At 42.4% G+C, this 19,017-nt stretch overlaps 1 protein-coding gene across 9 annotated transcripts in view; it reads left to right on the forward strand.

The window, feature by feature from the left end:
• The window catches only part of ATP8A2 (ATPase phospholipid transporting 8A2), a 325,668-nt gene that overhangs the window by 280,593 nt on the left and 26,058 nt on the right, over positions 1 to 19,017 (forward strand). The gene's annotated exons all lie outside the window — the stretch shown is intronic.

Below are 19,017 nucleotides of genomic sequence, written 5' to 3' on the forward strand. Positions count from 1 at the left end.
ATGCATTGCTTTTTATGTTTCCTTTCCATTGAAATTGATTACATAATTCATATAATTATTTGGCCGTGACAGATAGAGATACGAACCATGTAGGTTTTAGCAGAAACGAAGCTGAGGTAGAACAGAAACAGTTCTGATTGCGAGAAACACAGGATGGGATAGAAATCTCTGCCTCCTTGCATCCCTAATGAATCCAGAATGCTGCTGCCAGCTTGTTACATGGAGCAGCAATAAGGGGCCATATTTTACCAATAGCCAGGTAGGGCTGGAAGATAACCCTGCCTGAAATCTTGGAGAGTTGCTACCAGCTGGTGGTGTAGACACCTCTGAGCTAGATGGACCTGTGATCTGACTCAGTACAGTGGTATCTCGAGTTACAAACGCCTCAGGTTACAAACACTTCAGGTTACAAACTCTGCTAACCTGGAAGAGTTACCTCGAGTTGAGAACTTTGCCCCACGTTGAGAACGGAAATCGTGTGCCAGCGGCACAATGGCAGCAAGAGGCCCCATTAGCAAAAGCACGCCTCTAGTTAAAAACAGTTTCAGGTTAAGAATGGACCTCCAGAACGAATTAAGTTCGTAACTAGAGGTACCACTGTATATGACAGCTTCCATATCCTTATAATTCTGCACTGGCTACCTATTAGCCACAAGTTACTGGTGTGCAGAGTCCTATAGGAGCATAGGAAGCAGCCTCATACTGAGTCAGAACATTGGTCCATACTGCTGAGTATTGCCTACACAGGCTGGCAGCAGCTCCCCAAGGTTTCAGACGGGATGCTCCCAGGCCTACCTGGAGAAGCTGAAGATTAAACTGGGGACCTTGTGCATGCAAAGCAGATGCTCTACCATTGAGCTGTGTGTGGCCCTTCCCTATACAAATTGGGACCTAAGCACTTGAAGGAATGCTTCCCTTGATGCTTTCTGACCCATCATTTAAGATCTGCAAGGGAGGCGGTTGCTGCTGCTGCTGCTATCAGTGGGCTAATCCTGCAGGGCAGTAGCCCAGAGCAGAGCTTTTGGGGTGGTGAAATTCCCTCCCAGCTGCGATGTAATTGTCCCCCCTTGTTGATGTTTAGACATTAACTCAAAACATCTTTATATGACCAAGCATTTGGTGGTTAGTTGCATACTGCTATATAGGTGCCGTAGTATTGTTTATTAATTTTAATTATTTAATTAATTGCTCTTATGATATTTATATTATGTGATTAGAACTGCAGAGGAAAGGACGGGGCACACATAAAATAAATACACATGTATGCAAAAGTAGGTCAGGACTAATACGCTGTTATGACTCAGGAAAAACATACAGATCAGTGTAGATAGACAATACTGCACTGTTGTTGTTTAGTTGTTTAGTCGTGTCCGACTCTTGAGCCCAATAATCTGATATAAAGCGGCTTGCTGTATTCACCCCTCACTCCTGCAAGCAAACTGCCTCATTTGGGGACACACACACACACCGAGAAATATTAACTATCCATTGTCAAATCATAGACTTCACTCAGGCACCGTTTTAAGGCAAAACCTGCCAGACAGGAGTAGGTCAGTAATAAAACACCCAGTGTCTGTGAAGTTAACTCTTTATTCAAAGGAGCCAAAACAGCACAGGCCTGGTGGTCACAGCAACTCTTCCCAGTAGGTCTTGCCCCATTGAGACAGTTGCGAGGACTAAAGGTCCCTGCCTTCCCGCTGCTCTCTAAGGCTCCTCCACTGATCCCTTCCCCCATAGCCCAGTGCTCCTTTTTCTTGTCTCTCTTTGCTTTGGCCTCTTCATTCCTCTCTGTGTTCTGGGAGACCAGTGGGGAGGAGAGCTGATTGCGGCAGGAGGGGGGGACCCCCTGGATTCTTCAGCAGCCTGCCCCCACTCTGCCTCTTGACCCACCCACCCCGCTCTGCTTCTGCCTCTGATTCTGAACTGCTCTCTGCCAGGCCCTCTTCCTGCTCACTAAACCCCGTTGCATCTTCAGCTTCCGGCACCTCCTCCTCCTAGTCTGCTCCTCCTTCTTCCTCTGATGACTCATTGCCATCTCACCACCAATCCCCTGGCTCTGAGCCACCTTCCCCTGGAGGTTCCCTTGGGGGTTCCCCAGCTGGTGCCTCCCACCACTCCTCTGCATCCAGCCAGTCCATGACACCCATTCACAATAAATCAGACAGGACAGTGAAGGGACATAACGGCCAAGCAAACCCAGTGGGCCTTGGATTCTGCATGCATTGGGTACAGCAGCCAAAGTGAAACAGTGACCCCTTCCATTCTCGGTGCTGCTATGCTTCAGAGGTCGAAACCTGCCCCCATCTTCTGCTTCCCAGGACCAGAACACTTTTTGCTGCACTGTACTGGTGTCGTCTCTCCCATTCTCCTCTCTCTCTCTCTCTCTCTCTCTCTCTTTATAAACAAAGCTTTTTGTGCTGTTGTTTCAAAGAGCTGGAGACGGATCGATGACTACAGGCAACTTTCCCATTTAATGGATTCACACCCCAGAAAACGGCAGGTGTGCCTGTAATGCCAATTGAGAAATCCCGTCATTGTCGCTCGGGTAAAAGGTGAGGGCCTGATGGGAAATGCTCTCCTTGGCTGCCAAAAGATTAACCACTTTAAATATTTATAGGGTCTTATCTTTGCAGCCTATTGGTTATTAATTCCTTGAATCGAGGCAGGGCTGTGTGAATCCCCAGAGCTTTAGAATCCTATCCACTCTGAATTATTCTGAACCTTTAATGGAGAATTGGCACTTTAAATCTTCCTCAAGCTATTTCCTTCTCTTCTGCAGTGCCCTCCTATCATCTCTTCCTCCTCCTCTTGAGTCCTGCAACTTATAAAAAGCCAGCTTCTTAGAGAGAACATTACAAAGTTTGGTGCCCTTTATTTTATAGTAGAAACATGTGGCTTGGTTGAGAATACTTTTCTGCTTTTTGCTCTATACCAAAGATCTCTGTGCGACCTGCTATTATCCACCTGCAATGTTGATTTAAAAAACATATTCTGTATCAGCATTCCAGATTAATTTCTTTTTAGTCTAGGCTGCTTTTAGGAGCCTGGCAAAAGCAGGTGATGAATATATTTAATGCTACCTTCAACTGTACATTTTTTGCCCAACAGTTGCAGGATACTTAATAATGAAACCTTTGATAATGTCTCAGCTGCCTGTAGCAAATGGGTTTATTGTACGGTCCACAAATCATTCATGTGTGTGGAGTTGTGGGGGAGGAAGTTTAATCTGAAGAAGAAACAGGCCGGTAAATCCTGTGGAGAAGGTGGGGAAGAAGACTCCTACCTCCATTAATTTTGGGGTTGCAAGCGACACTTGAAAATTTTTCATGGCTGAAATTTGAGGGGAAGAGGAAAAAATAAATAATAATATTCCCCTGGTTTAACATTATTTCCATACTGCTTGCAAGCCTTTGGTAAACAATAATAAAAATGAAGAAAAAGCAAAGCTTAGAGCAAACTGAAAGGCTAAAGTCATGTGGGAAAACTCACCAGTAGAAGGAGTTGACTTGCTTAAAAAAACAAGTTTTGGAAAAATGTGATAGCCCTGTGAGCCTGAGGCAAGTCTAATTAAAGTTAAAAGGCAGAGAACGTAAGCATCTGAAATGCTGTTTTAGGTATCATAAAACTGGAAAAGTTCCACACACACAAAAAAAATCAGAATTAGCCAATGGTTGTGGGACCAGTGTTGTTTGTCCAACTTCTCTCTTCTGATTTGTGTCTACTGGATATGAGACGGAGAAAGGAAGGAAGAGGCTGCAGGCAAACACTCAGCCCTTGCTCTTTCTTCCAGCAATTTGTGTGCTTTGTGACTTGAGCAGGGGGAAAACTGCCTCGCAAGAAGAAAGTGATGCAGTGAGATTAGCTCCAATGTTCCCACAGGCTATTCCTCTATAGCTCAACACCAACTTCACTCCTTAGTATAATTTGAAACTTTCTCCCCGCCTCTCCATTAGACTTTTATTTTTCAGAAATCTTCCTGATACAATAGCAGCATTCAGCCCAGCTGCAGCATAAAAGGCAAGAGTTTTTTAAAGGTGAACAGCTGAAAGTTTGTGAGCTCGGTGGGGAGTCATATGCCAGCCAGCGTTTGCCACTGTGGCATTTTGCTTTCATGGGTTGTGTTCTCCTTTGGCGGAGGCTGTCTACGAAGGTATGGTGCTTATTTTGAGATCTTCACGCTCTCCCTTTTAGGCCTCCGGTCGAAATGCAGATTTGCTTCCCCACTGGATTAGTTTAGCTTGGTTGTCTGGGTGGTGAAACTAAGAGCTTTGAAGCTCACCTCGTCTGGACTTCAGTGTCATTGAGAAAGACAGCTGCCTGGCCTTGCTGAAAGATGTGTTAAGAAATTCAAATCCCAGTCCTTGCCGTGCACATGTCTTATACCTTTGCCAGCCTTTCCAAGGCAGGAAGGAATAAAAGAAACTGCATGGCTGCACTTAATGTTGATGACTGAAGGCATTCAGTTATAACATATTGAAGAATATATGGATTTGTGCTCTCTAGTTTCTGCTCAGCATGCCATGCTCTGGCACTATCATTATTGCCGCACCCCCGGTAAATTATGAATATTGATTCGCTTTGATCAGGTCCTTGTGCGGTTTTAGAGTTTTGTGTTACTCAGGTGCAAATTTGTTGTTCTATAATTAGGCTATCCCAGTGGATGGTTCATGGGATGCAATAAATAATCGGCTCCACCCCCTGAAACACTATTTCACGTCAGGCTTCCGGTCCCTTCCAACTCTATGATTCTATGATAGACCTTGGTGTATGGATAGTGTCATTTAGTTTAGTCACTAGGTGACACTGGACTTTGCTATAGTTGGGTGGAGTCAGGGGTTTCCTGTTAATTCTTCTGCTCTTTTTTTATATAAAAAAACCTATTTTTATTTGAATTTTCCAACATACAGATAATATAGTTGTGTGCAGAAATGTACATCAAAAACATTCACATGCACATACAGTATGTCACGATTTACAAAATATAAACTTACTGATTTTCCCTATCCTTTCCTTCCCAGGTCACATAGAGAACTAAGCAAACAAACAAAAAGCCTTACACAATTTTATTAGCAGTGCTACCTGATACTGCAATCTGAAGTGCTGGGCACTTAGTAAATGTTTGTTGTGATGTATAGTCAACAACAGTGTGTCAAATCAAAATCATGTAAAAGGAGTCTGGAGTTGAATGTCCTTGTAGAAGTCTCATTTGATCAGTTATTTCCTCCATTGCAGCAATCAATAGTCCATAGAGATTGATACCAATAATCTAAACTAAGGCATTGCACAGTTTCCCATTTACTGGCTAACTCTATTTACATTTTTGATGGGGGGAAAATATAGCAGATTCCAACTACTGTACAAGTTGAAAATGAAACACTCAGATCAGTGTCTGTTGAAAGAGTGAATGTGAATTATTTGGCAGAAACTGATGACTTCTTCTTCCTATTCCCGAGAAGGAACAATCGCCAGAAGCAGAAGTTGTTGTTGTTGTTGTTTAGTCGTTTAGTCGTGTCCGACTCTTCGTGACCCCATGGACCATAGCACGCCAGGCACTCCTGTCTTGCACTGCCTCCCGCAGTTTGGTCAAACTCATGTTCGTAGCTTCGAGAACACTGTCCAACCATCTCGTCCTCTGTCGTCCCCTTCTCCTAGTGCCCTCAATCTTTCCCAACATCAGGGTCTTTTCCAAGGATTCTTCTCTTCTCATGAGGTGGCCAAAGTATTGGAGCCTCAGCTTCACGATCTGTCCTTCCAGGGAGCACTCAGGGCTGATTTCCTTAAGAATGGATAGGTTTGATCTTCTAGCAGTCCATGGGACTCTCAAGAGTCTCCTCCAGCACCATAATTCAAAAGCATCAATTCTTCGACGATCAGCCTTCTTTATGGTCCAGCTCTCACTTCCATACATCACTACTGGGAAAACCATAGCTTTAACTATACGGACCTTTGTCGGCAAAGTGATGTCTCTGCTTTTTAAGATGCTGTCTAGGTTTGTCATTGCTTTTCTCCCAAGAAGCAGGCGTCTTTTAATTTCGTGACTGCTGTCACCATCTGCAGTGATCAAGGAGCCCAAGAAAGTAAAATCTCTCACTGCCTCCATTTCTTCCCCTTCTATTTGCCAGGAGGTGATGGGACCAGTGGCCATGATCTTGGTTTTTTTGATGTTGAGCTTCAGACCATATTTTGCGCTCTCCTCTTTCACCCTCATTAAAAGGTTCTTTAATTCCTCCTCGCTTTCTGCCATCAAGGTTGTGTCATCTGCATATCTGAGGTTGTTGATATTTCTTCCGGCAATCTTAATTCCGGCTTGGGATTCATCTAGTCCAGCCTTTCGCATGATGAATTCTGCATATAAGTTAAATAAGCAGGGAGACAATATACAACCTTGTCGTACTCCTTTCCCAATTTTGAACCACTCAGTTGTTCCATATCCAGTTCTAACTGTAGCTTCTTGTCCCACATAGAGATTTCTCAGGAGACAGATGAGGTGATCAGGCACTCCCATTTCTTTAAGAACTTGCCATAGTTTGCTGTGGTCGACACAGTCAAAGGCTTTTGCATAGTCAATGAAGCAGAAGTAGACGTTTTTCTGGAACTCTCTAGCTTTCTCCATAATCCAGCGCATGTTTGCTATTTGGTCTCTGGTTCCTCTGCCCTTTCGAAATCCAGCTTGCACTTCTGGGAGTTCTCGGTCCACATACTGCCTAAGCCTGCCTTGTAGAATTTTAAGCATAACCTTGCTAGCGTGTGAAATGAGCGCAATTGTGCGGTAGTTGGAGCATTCTTTGGCACTGCCCTTCTTTGGAATTGGGATGTAGACTGATCTTCTCCAATCCTCTGGCCATTGCTGAGTTTTCCAAACTTGCTGGCATATTGGGTGTAGCACCTTAACAGCATCATCTTTTAAAATTTTAAATAGTTCAGCTGGAATATCATCACTTCCACTGGCCTTGTTATTAGCAGTGCTTTCTAAGGCCCATTTGACTTCACTCTCCAAGATGTCTGGCTCAAGGTCAGCAACCACACTACCTGGGGTGTACGAGACCTCCATATCTTTCTGGTATAATTCCTCTGTGTATTCCTGCCACCTCTTCTTGATGTCTTCTGCTTCTGTTAGGTCCTTACCACTTTTGTCCTTGATTATGGTAATCTTTGTACAAAATGTTCCTTTCATATCTCCAATTTTCTTGAACAGATCTCTGGTTTTCCCCATTCTATTGTTTTCCTCTATTTCTTTGCATTGCTCATTTAAGAAGACCCTCTTGTCTCTCCTTGCTGTTTTTTGGAAATCTGCATTCAGTTTCCTGTATCTTTCCCTATCTCCCTTGCATTTTGCTTGCCTCCTCTCCTCCGCTATTTGTAAGGCCTCGTTGGATAGCCATTTTGCTTTCTTGCATTTCCTTTTCCTTGGGATGGTTTTCGTTGCTGCCTCCTGTATAATGTTACGAGCCTCCATCCATAGTTCTTCAGGCACTCTGTCCACCAAATCTAAATCCTTAAACCTGTTCCTCACTTCCACTGTGTATTCATAAGGGATTTGATTCAGATTGTATCTTACTGGCCCAGTGCTTTTTCCTACTTTCTTCAGTTTAAGCTGGAATTTTGCTATAAGAAGCTGATGATCTGAGTTACAGTCAGCTCCAGGTCTTGTTTTTGCTGACTGTATAGAGCTTCTCCATCTTTGGCTGCAGAGAATATAATCAATCTGATTTCGATGCTGCCCATTTGGTGATATCCATGTGTAGAGTCGTCTCTTGTGTTGTTGGAAGAGAGTGTTTGTGATGACCAGCTTGTTCTCTTGACAGAACTCTATTAGCCTTTGCCCTGCTTCATTTTGAACTCCAAGGCCAAACTTGCCAGTTGTTCCTTTTATCTCTTGATTCCCTACTTTAGCATTCCAATCCCCTGTAATGAGAAGAACATCCTTCTTTGGTGTCATTTCTAGAAGTTGTTGTAGGTCTTCATAGAATTGGTCAATTTCACTTTCTTCAGCACCGGTAGTTGGTGCATAAACTTGGATTACTGTGATGTTAAAAGGTCTGCCTTGGATTCGTATCGAGATCATTCTGTCATTTTTGAGATTGCATCCCATTACAGCTTTTGCCACTCTTTTGTTGACTATGAGGGCCACTCCATTTCTGCTACAGGATTCTTGCCCACAGTAGTAGATATGATAGTCACCCGAACTGAATTCGCCCATTCCCTTCCATTTTAGTTCACTGATGCCCAGGATGTCAATATTTATTCTTGTCATCTCATTTTTGACCACATCCAGCTTACCTCCACTCATGGTTCTTACATTCCAGGTTCCTATGCAATATTTTTCTTTACAGCATCGGACTTTCCTTTCGCTTCCAGGCATATCCGCAACTGAGCATCCTTTCGGCTTTGGCCCAGCCGCTTCATCAGCTCTGAATCTACTTGTACTTGTCCTCCGCTCTTCCTCAGTAGCATGTTGGACGCCTTCCGACCTGAGGGGCTCATCTTCCAGCGTCATAACTTTTATATGCCTGTTGTCTTTGTCCATGGAGTTTTCTTGGCAGGGATACTGGAGTGGCTTGCCAGTTCCTTCTCCAGGTGGATCACGTTTAGTCAAAACTCTCCACTATGACCTGTCCATCTTGGGTGGCCCTGCATGGCATAGCTCATAGCTTCTCCGAGTTATTCAAGCCCCTTCGCCACGACAAGGCATTGATCCATGAAGGGGAAGCAGAAGTAGTTCCTAGCAAATGCCAAAGCAGCAATCACCTTGGCTACTCCATGTAGAATCATAGAATTGTAGATTCAGAATTGGCTGAGGACTGATTCAATATTACGGTCAAAATGCTTCTTACAGGATGGTGTCTTCAAGTGGGTTCCATAGCATTTGAAAGTTGTTTGCCACTTGATCTCCATTTGTGCCTCAGTGACCATCAGACATGCAACTCGCCCACAGTACAGTACTGATCACATGGATCAGCTGCAGTTTGGCATGAATCCAGTATAAAACTATCCCAGAGCTCTAGCCCTAGACAGCAGATGTGTGCATTGTTGAGGCAGAAAAGGAAAGTACCGGTAACCTGTTTATATTATTAATGGAGCTCCCTTAGTAACAAATGTTTTGACTTGCGCTCATGTCATACCTTGAACTAGTGCTGTCAGTCATCCTTTTTCCTTCTTTTTTAAAGACTCCTGGAAAATTTATTTTGGATAGTCTCTGAACAGGTGCTTCCTTTTCATTGTGAATGGTTTAAATAAGAAACTTGCTTTATGTCCGGAGTTCTCAGCTGAAATCACAGGGCCGTCTAACTCAGGCACTTGTATGTTTACTCATCTGTGCTAATGCTGACAGCAGATTCCCACAGTTGGTCTGGATTGGACACAGAACAGATGTTGGGGATTATGGGGAAGGATTCAGAAAGGCTTTGGGCCTGTGTGTTTGCGGAAGTAATTCATTGTAGAGGCACAGGTGGGGCCTGCTGAAACCTCCACCCTGGAGCTCTTGAAGACGGGCTGCAGTGCAGCTCCCCTTAAATACTCCAAACCAAATGTTTTTCCTAGTAATGTTAATTAGAAGGAAAATATAAATCAATGCCATAAAGTGTAGTGAAGCCTAGAACTATCAGATTTCTTCCTCCTCCTGCTTCTTCAACAAAGGGCCTGAAATTATTCATTACTCAAGAGTCCCACAAAGGCAGAAATGCAGCTTTCTTTGAGATGTTTTCAAGGACATAGGGATTTCTTACTGATACCCGGTAGATAAGGAGATCAAGGCAACAGAATTGGGTTGTCTGAAATCTAGAGAGAGATAGACCTCCGTTCATAAGATTCCATTGGCTTAGTGGGGGAAGGCAAGGTGGACATTGTCATCACCCACCTGCTCCAGTCTCTTTTGGGGCTGTACAAGGAAAAGGCAGCCAGGTATTGGCTGTACACCTGAAGGACCGTTTCCACCCTCATCATTCAGCCCGGTCACTGAGATTCAGCTCAGAGGGCCTTCTGGCAGTTCTGTCATTGTGAGAAGTGAAATTACAGTGAACTAGGCAGGGGGCTTTCTTGGTAGTTGTGCCCGCCCTGTGGAATGCCCTCCCATCAGATGTCAAAGAGATCAACAATTTTACGACCTTCTGTAGACATCTGAAGGCAGCCCTATAGTGGGAAGCTTTTGTTTGATGTTTTGTTGTGTTCTTTTATACTTGTACAATGTACTGGGTACATTGTTGTTCTTGTTGTTGTTAAATGGGGGATGGAATGAGTTGAGAGGATTTGCACAGAAGCATAGATCTCTGAGTTATTGATAGCATTGAATTGCATTGTGTGATGGACACCTTCAAACAATCATGTTCCGTAAGTTAAAAGTCACATGGTTGAAAAGGAAGAACATGATCCTCTGGGCAAACAGTGCAGTTCAGGACTAAGGAAGTTGTGTTTCACCCTTCTTTCTAATAGGAAAGAGGCAATGGGCTAGCTCTCCACAAATAGTTAATCAAGAATTTGGTGGAGACAGGGCAAGAACAGTTAAAGACCAACAACTCAACTACGAGGAAGTGGAAGAAGACGTCGGTACTGAGGCAGAGCGGGAGGAGGGGGGAGGAGGGGGGAAGAAGAGGGAGAGCAAAAGGACTGAGCAATTGATTAACATAATTTACTATATTCTCTTCTTTCTTCTTTTTTCACCTTCCATCCTTCTTTCATCCATCTTCTGCTCTAATCATTTTAACTTTTCTCTGCCTTTTCTCCTGTTCTTTGTTCTAACTACTCTATATTTTTATTATCCAATACTATTTTACTTTAGACTATGGAAAATAAATATGAAACTGAAACTTATCTCCTGGAATGTTAATGGTTTGAATTTTTAAAAAAGAGGAATAGGATAGGGCATACTCTGAGAAAACAAAAGTAGGATGTGATTTGTCTACAAGAGACACACGTAAATAAAAAACATGAGAGAGTATTAAAAAATGACAAATTGGGAATGGAATTTATTACATTCGGATGAAAGGGGAAAAAGAGGGGTAGTAATATATGTGAAGAGTAAATGGGAGCCAGAATTGATATGGAAAGATAAAGAGGGCAGAATTGTAATAGTAAGAACCTTAATAGAAAGGGAACAATGGATATGGGCAGGTGTATATGCACCCAATGGAAGTAAGGTTGTTTTTTATAAGAGGCTTGAAAATCAATTAATGAATTATGTAGGGGGATAATAATTATGGGGCGTTTCACCCTTCTTTCTAATAGGAAAGAGGCAATGGGCTAGCTCTCCACAAATAGTTAATGATTAACAGATCGATTCACTTGTTGATTTTTGATTTCTCTTTTTTTATCTGGAACTATGTGAAGTTGCACACATTACCATCTACGGAACCCCCCACCCCACAGTTAGTCCATTTATTCCAGAGCCTAAAATTACTTAGCTGTAACAGCACCACTGGAGGTGACATTTACAAGGGGCCACTCAGAACCTAAGTAAAATTATAAGCTGTAATGGGAACAATATGAAGGAGAGAGAATAATGAAGGGAATGGTGCCTATCGAGTCAGATTCATTTGTGGTATGCATAGGTTCCATCCCATTGAGTTTATGGGACATGAAGGGTGTTTTCACTTACCATGCATGGTGGGGTGTCCAGAGCATTAGAACCTCTATGTGGTTGCCAGACAAAACGTTGCTTTTCTTAAGTCTTTGTTTCGTCTCCATTTGGTGCAGACATCATTGGCTCTGTAGAACAATTTGTAGGTGTGGTTATGACTGTTACAGGAATCCTTGGGTGCTGTGTCTTGTATCAACCAAAATAGAGCTGAAGCAAAATGTTTAAATTCGAAAATAGTTTTTTTTTAATCTGCATAAATCAAGCTTTATTAATTTTGAACTTTTCAAAATTGCTTGTACTTAAAAATCTATATGTGGGTGCCAGTTATCTTTTTAGTAGTTGAAATTTTGTTTGCAGCTACATTGTGCTTAGTTCATGAACTTCTGAATGGGATTTGACAACCATATTCATTATTTACTCATTGCAGAAGACCCTTCCTGTTGAAAAACATGGTCCTTCCTAGTCTACATACCTGAGAGAAAACTCTTGTAGAACATAGTCACCCTCAACAAGAGGTTCATAGGCAGTCACGGGTGAAACACAGAGTCCCCAGCTAACACAGTAGCCGGTGTGGTCACCTCCAGATGTTATTGGACTGCAGCACCTATCAGCCTCAGCCGGTATGGCCAATGGTCAGGGATGATAGGAGTTGTAGTCCAATGACACCTGGAGGTTACCATGTTGGCAACCCCTTTGCTAGAGCCCACCTGCCAATCAAATGGGTGGACTAAGAATCTTGGGGGGGGGGAGTGGGCACCATGATTCAGTACCCATCACTATTCTCTTTTCCCAAACAGTCGAACCTGATAGCACCAACCATCTCACTGAGTATGGTCAAATACAGAGAATAGGTGGGAGAACTTCCATATATAGACACATCAATATGCATCCTAACACCTGCCTAGTCAAGGAGTCTGGGTCTAGAAGTATCTACAGTGTCTCATTCTCCCTCTTAAACATTTTGTCTAAGGGGGAAGTTGGGCACAACTCCCCTCCCCAGATCTCTTGTTAGTATAATATACAGACAGCAGAACATTTCAGTATTACTATTCACTCTGTAGTCTTAATTTGGCCCATTGGTGCATTGATATAGCATTTTGTATTACTGTGCTAGATATCTTCATTGGGAATCCTTGGGCTTCTGTTCAATATAATTACTCCCTGTGAGCCTTTCATTCAAAGGTGGGTTTCTGTAAAATTTAATTATTTTCCCCCCTGCAGCATACATAGTAACGGCATAACTGTTATATAAAACCAGCTACTGTATAATATAAGAGTAAGGCTACTTGTAAAAGCTGAAATGTAGGAGATCCAGCTACCAGTGAAAAAATGATGATAACTGAAGCTGGCAGTGAATGGCCCCTTTCATGTCATAAATTATATGTGCGGAGTGGCAGTTCACATCAAAAGAGTGATTAAAGCATGTAACATTGCCACATTGTCTGTTTCATCAAACCTGTGTTTCCCAGATTTGTGATACCTTTCTCTCTGTATACAACTTCATTTACAGCGATAGAAAGCTACCCACTGCATCCTTTATTGAATATGTTTCGGGGCTTGCAATTAAACCTGTAAGAATGATTGTAACCTGTCAAGAGTCCCCCAGGATAACTTTGAAAATGAATTATTTTGTTCCTGCAGTAATTTCTCAGCTTGACCAAGACTACTAATGAGTAAGAAATTGTATTTCCTGCAATAAATTACAATATACTCTGTAGCCACACCGTGACATCAATCATACCAGCACAGTTGAATTATATTCTTAACTAAGCTGTTGGAAAAATAATGAAAAATTGAAACAATGAATCCTTATATCTCATCAGTTTGGATGTTTATTGCCAATTAGTCAAATTAACCAAATCTGGCTTTAAATGACCTATAGGTTATCAGTGAATAAAGTATTCAAGCATTCTTGAGAAATATATTTAAACTAGGGTAGGCCACCAATTAAGTAATTTATTGTTGCTTTGCCTTATTCCACTCAACAGATTAGTTTGTTGCATGTAAGTAAATGTACATTTTGCTACACCTCAATATAGCTACTTTTAAAGTACTGAAGGAAATGTAAGGTAACTTGCCTGAGGGTCATCTAGTCCAAACCCTGGCAATGCAGGAATCTCAAGTAAAGCATCTATGACAGATGGCCATCCAACCTCTGCTTAAATACTTCCAACAAAGGAGAGTCCATTCCACTGTCAAACAGCTCTTACCATCAGAAGGTTTTTCTTGTTATTTAGTTGTTGTTGTTTAATCGTGTCCGACTCTTTGTGACCCCATGGACTAGAGCACGCCAGGCACTCCTGTCTTCCACTTGTTATTTAGCAGGCATCTGCTTTGGGTAGCTTGAATCCATTGGTTCAGGACCTGCCCTCCAGAGCAGGAGAAAACAAGCTTGCTCCATCCTCCATGTGACAGCCCTTTAGATATTTGAAGATGGCTATCATATCCTCTCTCTTACCAGGCTAAACATACCCAGCTACCTCAACCATTCCTCATAAGGGTTTCCAGACCCTTGAATATCTTAGTCACCTTCTTCAACACACGTTCCAGAATCAAAACATTCATTAAACAAAAGCTTCCATAGCTCATAGCTAGAAGCAAAGGCCCAAGGATAATAGCTTTTTGTCAGTCCCTGTCCAATAATGCATGAGAAGCAAAATAGTTTCAGAAGATATACAAGCGCACCTTCAGTTCTCAGCCCCACTAATCAATATTCATTGGTCTAGAACAGGCATCCCCAAACTTCGGCCCTCCAGATGTTTTGGACTACCCCATCATCCCTGACTACTGGTCCTGTTAGCTAGGGATCATAGGAGTTGTAGGCCAGAACATCTGGGGGGGCGCAGTTTGGGGATGCCTGGTCTAGAAACATACCACAGTGCTATGCAAGTGCCGACAACCAGGTGATCCCTTTGGCCCAGCCATGTGTTTACAGGCCCACACTGTGAGGACAGTATCCCTTTAAGTGGGCTGTGCCTAAGTGCATCACATGAGACTGGAAGGGACGTCTGGGTAGCAGAATGATTCAGAAAAGCTATGGCTTCCTATAACAGAGACTCCTCATCTAGTAAATAGTTAATAAAGTTTATCTTATATTTATGGACCTCCTGGTAGGGGCAGGCTTTGCCAAAATCATCTCTTGGGCCAAATGTGGAAATCTGGTGGGCCTAATTAGGGTTCCTAACCCCTGTGCTAGCATATCATAGGCAAATTCTATAGAAGATCATTGAATTAGCTTTACTTTCCTTGCATGTTGCTCTAGAAAGAGATTTTAATAAACCCTTTCATGAGTGGGAGAAACTTTAAATTCGCAAAAGGTCATCTTTGGATCCAGATTCATCAGTTCCCCATACAGTATTGTTTTCAAGGTGTCCAGTCCTCCATCCCTATATCACTGACTCTCTTAATAATGGGGTCTTCATTGCAGCTCTCTGTTAAGAAAATCTTACGATGCATTGTACACTTTGCAAACATTACCCACAAGCAAAAGGGTACATTCTATGACTCCTTTAGGATTCTGTGTGTCTACTTGTTATAAGCCATGGCAAAAACAGCCCAGTTGCACATTTTCTCCCATGAGTGGAGAAAAATAAAGTTGGGGTTTTGTTCTATGCTTCAGATTCAGCTCAGGTTTTTTTTCAAATGGAAACGATACTCCACACCTGTGCGAGGAGAGGGTATGTGGGACAACCCAAAGGGCTGGAAAGGGAAATAAAACGAATCCCTGTTGAATTTTGTCTCCTATAGGGCTTTCTTTATAATTGTCAAACTCCAAAGAATAAAAAAGTAAAGACAATCTTGAGATACTACTTTATGTCTCTCATGGGTGGGTTTAATAGCTAGCTAGTTCTTTCCTGTGCATTAATATTTAAAAACAGATGTCCGGACAATGTGGTCACTCATTCCCTCAAACTTGGTTACAAAAATGAGACTAAAAGCCTTTGAGGAGCTTGTTAGGAAATGAGATGTTTTTCTTTTAGATTTAGCAATGCTCTTGCTAGGTATTCTTGTCTTCTTCTTAGCTTGCTTGTGGATAACCTGGTCCTGTGAAGCTACATCAGCTTTTCCCTTCAGTGATCTTGTAAAATCCATCTTTGGTTAAGAACTGACAAAGTGTTAACTGATACATATTCTGTGGTTTCTATTTTGCAATGTAGAAAAGAGAAGAAAAGGTTGTTTTACAAGCATTTTCAGTAATGTGCCCTTTCAAGATACTTGACACTCCTTAAAAATCCCTGGTTTGCAAGGGTTGTTGCACTACAACCACTTTTTCCATGATAAAATATGCATTTCTAGCTCTCCAGGTGGCAAGGGAAAAGCGCAGGTTGGATTTGTGAGTCCAATAAAATGAAGGCTATAAATATATATATGGGACACAGCTACCTTCTTCGACATCTTTATTGTTGAGAGGGATCAAACAGAAAATAGAAAGTATAGTTCTCCCTGGAACAAAAACATTCAAAGATTCAGTGGAACAAAAACATTCAAAGATTCAGTGGGATAAAATATGGGGAAGAGCCATAAACTCAGCGGTAGAGCTGCTGGACTAGTTGCAACCCTCTCTGTGTGGAGATAGCTTGGCTTCAGTTGTCTAGGTACTGATCACCTCCAGGTTAGACCACTGCAATGCATTGTGTAGGGGTCTGCCTTTGAGCAGCACCTGCTTTCACTGAGTGGTCTAGAGCAGGGGTCGGCAAAGTTTTTGTGGCTTGGGCCAATTCACAGTCCCGCAGACGCCACGGTGGGCTGGAGTGCATGCATGCGCGCGCACACACATGTGCAAACACTATTTCCAGTGCTCTTCCCAGCACAGAGGAGGCATGCGCAGCTTCCCATTGGCTGCAGGAGCTTTCTGCAGCCAATGGGAAGCCAGCCAGCATCGTGGAAGGCGGTCCCCACTCTGCTCAGCATCGGTTTAGCATGGCGCACGGGAGCCAACCAAGTGGCTGGTGGGGTCCATGGGCCAGTTAAACGACCCCATGGGCCGCTTTTGGGGCCCTTAGGTTGCCGACCCCTGCTCTAGAGAATATGCATTGTATTTTGGGCTGCAAACATCTGCCACAAAAAATACGCACTGTTAAAATTGATTCCAAGGTTGGAAGGAAGTTGTTTACTTCTTGCTCCACTGGGTCCCAGAGTATTCATAAATGTCCAAGCAAACAGCATATCTTCCCTTTTGTAGCTCTGGAAGATTTACCACCGCTCTGCCATGCTGGCAATTGCGTGCAAGATTTAGCATCAAAGAACTGATGATAAATGTGTTGAAATGGCACCTGTCTAGCAGTTGTCCTGCTGCGACAGCTTTGTTGCTAAATGCAGTTGAATTTCAAAGTGTGACCACCAGCAAAACATCCAAATAGATCTGTCATACCATAAGACACATCAGTCACAGGGACCAAGGGATGTGTTTAACATCTATTCTGGCTTATCCAGCCTATGCCTTACAGCACTGGTCATCAAGTTTTTGGCAACAGTGGACACATTTCAGTATTAAGATTGACACTTGCTGATCTTAATACAGAATTTATATTCCTTTAACATCGGCCAAATCAAACTCAGTGCCAAAGGTGGTTCCAACACCCCTAATGCGAAAGATGTAAAACAAGGGTGTATTCTTGCCCCTTTTTTAAAAAAAAAAAATTTTATCAGATCTTCCAGAGCACATTCCAGAGCACATGACCCAAAAATCAATCAAAACCCGGATCCACTGTTACTGTATGCAGATGATGTGGCCTTATTATCACTGACGAGGATAGGCCTGAAATGTTTTTTACACTCCCTGATTTCCTATTGTGAAATCAATAAACTCTCAATAAACTATGGGAAGACAAAAATTCTGGAAAATAAGAGGACAAGAAATCCAGCAAGTAAAGATGCACAGATATCTCGGAATTTTATTCCAGAGCAACTCAGGTTGGTCAAACCATCGCACAAGCGCTATAAAACAGGCAAAGTGTACCTCCTCGGAAGTTGTTCGCTTTTACTTTCAGAAAGGTAACCAATTTATACCAGGTGCTATTCAAGTTTTTCAAGCTAAATTGTCATCCCAGCTACTTTTTGGGATCCCAATATGGATACAAACATATAATAATGATTTAGATAAGATACACTCAAGTTTCTTGACGTATCCTGGGGCTCCCAAATGCAATCAAGTATGAGACGATTTGTGCAGAGCTAAGTATGCACACGATGGAATACTGGGTGTGGACTAGCACTATAATTTGCGTTGCCATTTCCATTGCCAGCCTTTGCGTCTGCTTTCTGAGTTTCTTAAGGACTCTTATAAATCCAGATGCTTCCAACTCTTACAGAGCAAAATCAGATCTATTGGTAATGACTTGGAACTTTTGTATAATTCAAGTGAGCAATATATTTATCGTAATATTCAAATCAGATTAAGGGACACTGAAAAACAAAACATTGAGTCAGCTGTAAATAAAATCTGCTCCAAGTTTTATGGTTTAAATACAACAGATAACAGGGTCACTTATATTACAAAATTAATAAATGCAGTCCAACGCAGGGCCTTTATGTTAGACCAACTGAACGTTTCCCCCTCAGCTTTTGTCAAGGGCAGATATTTAAACATCCCCAGAAATGGTAGACATTGTGGGTGTTTTTTTGAAGTGCCAGACACAGTAGAACATATTCTTTTCTACTATCCATTGTACAAACAGCTACCCAAACATGTGCTACCCCCTTTTTCTGGGTAGTCTAACATCATGGCACAATGAAAATATCAGATTCTATCTGTCTGACATTAACCCGGAAGTAGCTACAAGGGTATCAATAGTATCTCTTAGGGTGATGAATGACACTATTTAGCGGGAAGAAACTCCAATGAAAATCCTCATTATTACATATTTTTACATGGCTGTTCATTTGTATATGTTTTAAGATTTTATATATGGATGCTTTATGATGGCCTATATTTGTAATGCCTAATAAAGGTTTGGCAAAGTAAGTAAAAACGATTTTGAGAGAGTGTATGTGGGAGAGGAACTGATGACAATATGTGATGGGCCTCTGAAGAGCTATAGTGCTATACCTTAGTGGTGGAATGCTTTGCATGCAGAAGGAGCCAAGTTCAATTGGCTTGGAGGGTCACTGCCGGTCATTGTAAACCAGGAATAGCCAATGTGATGTTCTCCAGATGTTGGGCTATAACTCCCAATGGACCCAGCCAATATTGCCAGTGGTTAGGGTTGATGGGATTTGTAGTCCAACAATGTCTGGAGGGCATCACATTGGCGATCCCTGCTGTAGGCCGTGCTGAGATAGATGAACCAATGGTCTGACTTAGTATAAGGACCATTCCTCTGTTTCTGAAGTAGCATTAAGCAACTAAGCATAAGTGTGCATTTCCTCCTGAAGCATTAAAAGGGAGGGGGGGTCACCGGATGTTGTTGGATTTCAACTCCCATCAACTCCAACCATCATGGCCA

The sequence above is a fragment of the Zootoca vivipara genome, chromosome 4 (genome assembly GCF_965207765.1).
Source record: "Zootoca vivipara chromosome 4, rZooViv2.hap1.1, whole genome shotgun sequence".
Taxonomy (NCBI): domain Eukaryota; kingdom Metazoa; phylum Chordata; class Lepidosauria; order Squamata; family Lacertidae; genus Zootoca; species Zootoca vivipara.